This window comes from Cnephaeus nilssonii, assembly GCF_951640355.1.
Source record: "Cnephaeus nilssonii genome assembly, chromosome: 21".
In the NCBI taxonomy this organism is placed as follows: domain Eukaryota; kingdom Metazoa; phylum Chordata; class Mammalia; order Chiroptera; family Vespertilionidae; genus Cnephaeus; species Cnephaeus nilssonii.
This window is the reverse complement of record NC_137092.1, coordinates 3,917,843-3,925,934: the sequence shown is the minus strand read 5'-3', so window position 1 is coordinate 3,925,934 and position 8,092 is coordinate 3,917,843. Positions and strand designations below refer to the sequence as shown.

At 41.1% G+C, this 8,092-nt stretch overlaps 1 pseudogene across 1 annotated transcript; it reads right to left on the bottom strand.

Moving 5' to 3' along the window:
* Positions 1–3,732: 3,732 nt before the first annotated feature.
* Positions 3,733–4,256, bottom strand: LOC307092955 (ferritin light chain-like; annotated as a pseudogene). Its single transcript has one exon. The product of its transcript is annotated as a ferritin light chain-like (transcript).
* Positions 4,257–8,092: the final 3,836 nt, after the last annotated feature.

The following is an 8,092-nucleotide window of genomic DNA, read 5'->3' as shown; positions in this document are numbered from 1 at the left end:
ATCTAATAAAACAAGGCTTACTCAGTCTTCATGTGTACATTTTAGGGTATGGAGTTTTCTTGAATAGAAGTCTTTGTTTTCCCCCTTGAGAAATAATAGTGATGATCTCTATAGCAAAGATAAAAACATAGCTTCTCTCTCTCTCTCTCTCTCTCTCTCTCTCCTCTCATCTCTCATCTCTCATCTCTCATCTCTCTCTCCCCCTCCTCTCTCTCTCCCTCTCTCTCTTCCTCCCTTCCGCCCTTCCCCCCCCCCCCCTTCCCTCTCTCACAGTTCTGCTCTGGGCTTGGTCCCTGCATGCACACCATGACACTAAACTGATTTATATGCCCAGCTCTCCTTTCCCCCATGTGCTCTGCAGGACAGGGCGGTAGCTGCGACGTGGAGATGTTATATCTCTCTCCCTCTCTCTGTCTCTGTCTCTCTGAACTCACCACATGGGCTGCATTCTCTCTGGGAGGGTACTCAGCTCCCAATTCATAAACTAACACATTAGGAAGGAGGCTGTAAAGCACTGCCTGGCAGGGGAAGTCATTTCTGCTTAGAGTGACACCTGGAAACCGTGGTTAATGTTTCCGCAATGAAAATGCCAATAAATTCTCCGGAAAGACAATCAAGCTGTCCCGGAGAACGCTGGCCAAGAACTTTCCTGATTTAGAACTCCGTGGAAATCACTGCCTTACTCCTGGTGGAGGGACACAGCCGAGGAGCCGGTTCATAAACACTGGTTAATCCAGCGGCCCCGCCTCTGTGTCAGCCCCAAATGAACGCGTCTTATTTCATTTCAGGGCTTGTATGAAGAAGAGGCTTCCCAGATAATGGCTACCGTGGGAGTCTGGCTGCAAATTATGTAACAATGCGTGCACAGAGGCTTTTATGAGCAGAGGCCACACACACCTTGTGGAAGACTTTATTGTTTTGGGAGCATTATGTCTTTGCATGAGATAGAAAGGCTATTCACAATGGCTTAACTGCAGAGAGAGAATATTTTATTCACCAAATCAAAAAATGGGAGAGCCCTGATAGGTGGCCGGCCCTAGGGAGGACCAGAACCAGAGACTTAAACTTCCTTCTCTCTCTGCCACATCACCGCAACCTTTCACTGTGAGTTAGCTCAGATCTAAGATCTGAGCTCAAACTTCTATGGATTTTCATCCAATTAAATGAAAAAGAGAAACAACTCTTTCCTCCCATATCCAGTTTTTTAAAACCCCCGTGAAGATTTCTGTTAGTTCAGTCTGGATCATTTATCTCCCCCCCCCCCCCCCCGCCGCCCTTTGGCAAGAATGTCTACAAGATGTTTTGATACATAAGGAAAAACTGGTCACACAAAATCATAAATGTTCCACACACAGTCCGGTGCAAAAAAAACCCCACAATAATTGACCATTTGCAATGATTGATTTAAGAAATAGGATTTGTGCCGGGTCGGCATGGCTCTGTGGCTGAGCATCAACCTAAGAACCAGGAGAGATCACTGGTTGGATTCCCGGTCAGGGCACATGCCTGGGTTGCAGGCTTCATCTCCAGTAGGAGGTGTGCAGGAGGCAGCCAATCGATGTTTCACTCTCATGGATGTTTCTTTCTCTCTATCCCTCTCCCTTCCTCTCTCTCTAAAATAAGTTTTTTTAAAAACATAATAAATGTATAAAATAAAGATAACACTTTACTATTAAGTCTCTTTATGTGTTACTGGACAATGAATGGCCAAACTACTGATACATTCTGTTGCAAATGTGTAAGTTCTTCATCTTCAACTAGATTTCTCGAGCTGAAAGCCAGTTTACTAGAGGGAGTGAGTTAAAAATAAGTAAGCTAATCACAGCTCTACCTTAGTTACATTGGCTTGGTAATATTGATTGATGATGCCAACTAGGACTAATGACTCATTACTGATTGATGATCATCTGAGTCTCATTGTTGCAGTTTCTTAGAATTGTGAGATCTGCCTACATATATGGATCCTTTTTTGTGTAGCAATAAATGTAGATTTCCAAATAGTGGAGTAGCAAAATAAGAGTCATTTGAAGTAATTTTTAGGTAATATTTGAGATGTTAACATGCATCGTTGATAAAGACCAAGTTGGAAAATGAAGATGGCATTTGGGATTTTGTTCTTCTTTAACATGGCAACTTGTTAAGTTGAAAGAGTAATCCATATTAAAGAGCTTATTTTGAAAGCTATAGAGGTATAGATTGAAATGTTAATTCCTGGTGTAATAATATGATTTTCATTAGAAAAGCTACAGGAAATGGAATTTTGAGGAAAGATATAATTATGAGCAAATTTAAATTTGGTGTAAATTTTCTTCTTTAAGGGTCCCAAACCAATTACTTAAAACTCAGTTACTATGTTATGTAGGGTAGTCAACAGGAGAAAAATGCTATTGAGAAAAAGTTCATTGGTATGAACTTACGTGTAAAATTACTTATCCAGATGTTAAATTATGCAAAACAATATTTTGCTACATTTTAATAGTTTTATTCAGCCTCAAATAAATATGTAATGTTCCCATTGTCATTAAGAAAATTAATAGAAATAACAAAGCAGGAAATTTGCTTTCCACTAGAAATAGAGCAAGAGGAGAAATCTATAGGAAACAAAGGAAAAGAAGAAAGGCTTTTAGTGATCGAACAAAATTGTAGAAAGTTTAGGAAAGAAGACAATCAGCATAAATTGGAAAGGTACTGTGAAAATTTGCTTATCAACGAGAAAAGGGGCAACAGAAAAGTAAAATAAATAATAGAATTATTGGGTTCACTAACGTAAAACATAGTAAACCATAAAAATAATAACCTCAAGATATCGGGAATGTCATAGATATAATTTTAATTCCACATGACTGCTATTTTGAGTAGTTTTTAAAATGTCTTCTTTGATAGTTAAATAATTAGAATATGTAACTCATGTACCATTCTCTCATTTAATATGTTACCATGTTAGTGGTGTCTAGAATAGAGGGTGCACTGAGCAGAAATATATGAAAATGTTTCAAATAAAAAAGTAACATGCACCCTAGCTGGTTTGGCTCAGTGGATAGAGCGTCAGCCTGTGGACTGAAGGGTCCGGGGTTTGATTCCAGCCAAGGGCACACAGCCAAGGGTCCTGGGTTTGATTTCAGGCTTGATCCCCAGTGGGAGGCGTGCAGGAGGCAGCTGATCAATGATTCTCTCTCATCATTGATGTTTCTATCTCTCTCTCCCTCTCCCTTCCTCTTGTAAATAAAGAAATATATTTTTAAAAAGTAACATGATTATGAGCTGTAATCAACATGACTCAAAAAGGATCAGATAAAATGTTCTTTCCATGGAAATCAGTAGAATTAGAAAAAGTGTCTAGAATATTAATAGAACAGATACTTCTTTCCTATTCCTGTACCTAATATACTCATCAAAATGAGGAATTATTGTTTAAGGCCACATTTTTTCATTTTTTGTTTGCTTCATTTTTTTTTGTAGGACCATCATTTGTTTTAATCATTATGAAAAGATCTCTACAACCAAGAACACGCTGCTTACTAAAACCTACAGGAACTCATTAATCCTTTTAGTTTTTGTATTGTTTTTTTTTCTTTTTTTTTTCTGCAAAAAGCTCTGTTGTTTCATTCGGTCCAGTGCATGGGAGAGGGCTCCAGGGTGGTTAAAAGAATGACGAGTAGTTTCGGGAAGAGGCTCAGGTAAAAGCCAGAGACACCAGGAGGCTGCACAGGGGCCTCTGGGCTCCAAAGGCTCCTAGTCCTGCTTGAGGGTGAGCCTTTCGAAGAGATACTCGCCCAGCCCAGCCTGGGCGGCAGCCAGTCTGTGGATGTTAGTCAGGTGGTCACCCATCTTCTTGATGAGCTTCACCTCCTCATCCAGAAAATGGTTCTCCAGGAAGTCGCAGAGATGAGGGTCTGCACGGGTAGAAGTCAGGGCCTACAGCTCCAGAAGGGCCTGGTTCAGGTTCCTCTCCAAGGCCAGGGCGGCCTCCGAGGGGTCCTGAGCTTTGCCCACTCACCTTGGGGAGGCTTCAGCACGTCCTGGAAGAGAATGCGGCACCCTTGCATTTTTTGCAACTTGAAGAGATGCTCAGCACCCTCGTGCTTCTTCTCTACCAACTCGCTGAAGAAGTGGCCACGCCCTCGAGAGCCACATCTTCATGGTTGAAATAGTAGCCCAGAGAGGTAGGTGTAGGAGGCCCGAAGATGCAGGCTGGCCAGGCGGTTGACCGCAGCCTCCACCTCGGTGGGATAATTCTGACGAATTTGGGAGCACATGGTTGCTTGGCGATAAGGAGTTAAGGTAGAAAAAAAAACTGGTGTGCTGGCTGGTCCTGGAGGTGGTTCTGACGGTGGTGACTGGATGAGACACAGGAGAGTGGTCGGAGGCTGGAAGAAGGGGCGTCCCTGGGTCTGTTCCGTCCAAACACTGTTGAAGCAGAGACAGATCCTGGACCTCGGAGTGCGCTGCCTGTTTTTCTGTGTGTGTTTTTAAACTGGAAATCTATATCAAAGGTCACTTCACATTAAGTGTATTCCAATGAGTTAAAAGTGCAGGGGCTGATCAATTATACAATTCTTGATGGTCAAACAGAGCAGGCCTTGTTCATATAAACATCTATGAGAAAATTGCCCTAGGCCTCTGTCTACCCATAGTATGCCTGCCAGGCGCCGATTTCTTGTAAATCATCAACACAATGGAACAAAGGAGGGTTACAGATCTTGTTAGTATATTTATGAATGCAAAGACATTATGATTACAATACTTGTGCCTCTATTGTCAACATATTTTAGTACAATGTAACAAAAATAAGAATGATCATTGATGTAAATGACTGAATGTTTGGAATCTGTCATCTGTGCAATGATGATGGCCTAGAATATTTTAGCTATTTAGGTGATATCAATCTTTATCTCATTGTAAAAGTCTTATTGTCTCAGAAAGAGAGGTTTCTTACTTTTGTGAGACATAGGCAGGAGGAGATCAAAAGTAAAAACCCATCACCTGTGAGTCCAAATATGGTCCCACCAGGTGCAACCCTTTGAGTTTGAGATGTAATACAAAACATTTCAAATCCTAAAATCTTAACAGAAAGGCCTAAATAATACAGGTAAGCTCTGTCATTGCCAGCTTATTTATTTATTTATTTATTTATTCCAGTAAAGGTTTCCATGGTGTTGCCAAGGCCTTAGAGAGAACAGAGAGGGCCGGCGCTGCGTTGGCTGTGGGGCACCAGGAAGCCCCAGTGTTGGCATAAATTACATCATAGTGATCACAGTTATTAACGGAATAACCTAGCTGACATCAACCCAAAATAGAAAGAAATTTATTTATTTCATTTATTTATATATTTTTATTGATTTCAGAGCAGGAGAGGGAAAGATAGAAACATCCATGGATGAGGGAAAATCATTGGCCGGCTGCCTCCTGCATGCCCCACACTGGGGATCAAGCCCGCAACCCCATGCATATGCTCTGAACGGGAATTGAACCGTGACTTCCTGGTTCATAGGTCGATGCTCATCCACTGAGCCATGCCAGACGGGTGAAAGAAATTTATTATTGACTAGAGGCCCGATGCACGAAATTTGTGCACGGGTAGGGTCCCTAGGCGAGGCCGGCAATCAGGGCCAATCAGGGCCTTCCAGCTGCCGGCTGGGGCCTTCCTTTGTTCCGCACTGCCCCCGGTGGTCAGCGCAGGTCATAGCTAGTGATCGGTCTCCCAGTCGAACTCCTGTGGGGACAATTTGCATATTAGGCTTTTATATATATAGATAAGTGAGGGGGAAAGAGATCAAGGTGTGATAAAGGAAGCCTCGGGCCTGGAATTGATTTCTTTCCAGTATTTGACCCACTTGGGAATTCTTAAACATTTCTTTTCTGGCTTCCTACAGCTTTCCTGCTTTTTTCTTTGTAGCTACTAAAGGAATTTCCCCTGAATTTTCATCCCAATCCAAAACCTTCGATTGAAGGAGGCAGAGCAGAAATTGCTGGAAGATTGGAACACTCAGTCCTTCATTCAGAATGTACAGAATTGGTATTGGCAGAAATTCAGACGTTTTCATTTCTTTTAAAATTAACTCATGATTCTTGGTTTTCTGCCAATTGCACTTCAGGGCCAGGAATTTGGGAAAGGGGTGGGGGGAGCGATAAAAATTAATATTGCTCCATATGCCAGAAGTCTAAAAGAGCCCACAGTGTAACAAACTAAATTAAATGCAAAAATTGGAGCAATGACTGTAAGAAAATATGTCAAACTCCCAGAGTAGATTTTTTAGAAGAAAAATAATGTTCATTTCTGCACATATCACTGCAACTCACCACTGTGTAGGGACCCTGCCTTCTGTTGGTGAATGCTAGCTGCTTCTGTATTCAACTGGTACATTTTTATAAGAGTACTAGAGGCCCAGTGCACGAATGTGTGCACGGGTGGGGCCCCTCGGTCTGGCTGGCGATCGGGGCCACCTCACCCAGTCCAGATCGAGACTGCAGGAGGTTGGCCAGCTGCAGGAGGTTGGCTGTGGGAGCGCACTGACCACCAGTGGGCAGCTTCCGCATTGAACGTCTGCCCCCTGGTGTTCAGTGCACGTCATAGCAACTGGTCGACAGGTCATTCGGTCGTAACAGTTGCTTAGGCTTTTATATATATAGATTTTCCTGTATATCTACAATATATCTTCTTTCATCTAAGGAAACAAAATGTCTGTCCATCAAGTCTCCTTTGACTTCTCTGTTTTGAATTATCTGTAATCATCGACACTGACAATTTTCAACCTTCTTCATCTCATGGCACACACAAACTAATTACTAAAATTCTGTGACACACCAAAATATACATTTTTTTGCATATTTGACCAAAAAAAGGGTATAATTTAGATTCATTCACACCAGACAGTTATTGTTGCATTGGCTGTTGTCATTTTTTTATTTGACAGTCTAAGGGCAAATTGGTCAGTGCCCCTGGCTAAAAGCCAGGTGTTGCATGTTTTAAAAATGTTTGTGGAACACCTGTTGAAAATCACTCCTCTGCACTTTCAGACTCGGCAGAAATAGTTACGTGTCAGTGTTCAGACGTGTGCCGTGGCAACTCAACATTAAATCATTACAAAACTAGCCTCCTGGATAGTATATGTCAGCTTCTCCCTGCCATTGCTATCTGTACAGGATTATGATTCCATTACACGTTCACCGCTTATGGAAGGTTTATTTACGAATTGTCATGCACATAAAACGTCAGTGTGTTTTTGTAAACAAAATAGCTGGTGTGGATCATTTTTATACATAGTTTGGTGTCCAGAATACAAAGTAAGTCATCACACTCTTATCAGAATTCAGAAATGGGAAGACAGACAAGCCCACCATGACAGAGGCGTGCGTTTTTTATTATAAATAATTAAAACTATACAGTACTTTGTATGTGTATTTTCTTCTTGTTTTTGATAGCCAGGAAGCTCAGAATGAAATTCTCTTTTTCTTTCTTAGCATAGGTGTTCAAGCAAATGTACTTTTCTATCCCCTTCCCATTTTAATATGTAGTTCCTGGATCTTAATTTCACTATGGGGTTTGGTTTTTGGCACCCATAATTATATTACAAATAATATAAAATATTTTTTAGAATTATGTAGGCTAAAGTAACATAATGATTCCCATTTCTGTTTTCACAGTGTACTGTGGTTAACAGGGTAGAGAGACAGATGATAACGGAAGGTAGAAAAAACATTGCATTTTGTACAAGGTAGAGTTTTTGTTAACCTGTTTCTACAAATAAGTAGGAGATGATAGAAGTTTTGTGTGCGGATATGAGTGGAAAATTGTTAATTGGAAATAACCAGTGGAAATTGCTGCATATTAGAGAAAGTGTGGTTGGCATGATGAAAAGCAATTTGAGTCTTATTCTATCATCAGTCCTCTGAGATAAGGGTGTCAGCTGGGTAGTCAAAGAGAAAGGACATGAGGAATCCTATCCAATGTTTTTTTGTGTTTTGTGTATGGGTGTGTTGTTGTTGTTTTTTGCTTAAAGGATCAAAACAAATTACTATCATTGAGAATAGTAGGTAAAGTCTGGGGTAGGGGTTATTAAAGGAGAATAAATAGAGGAAATGACAGAAATCA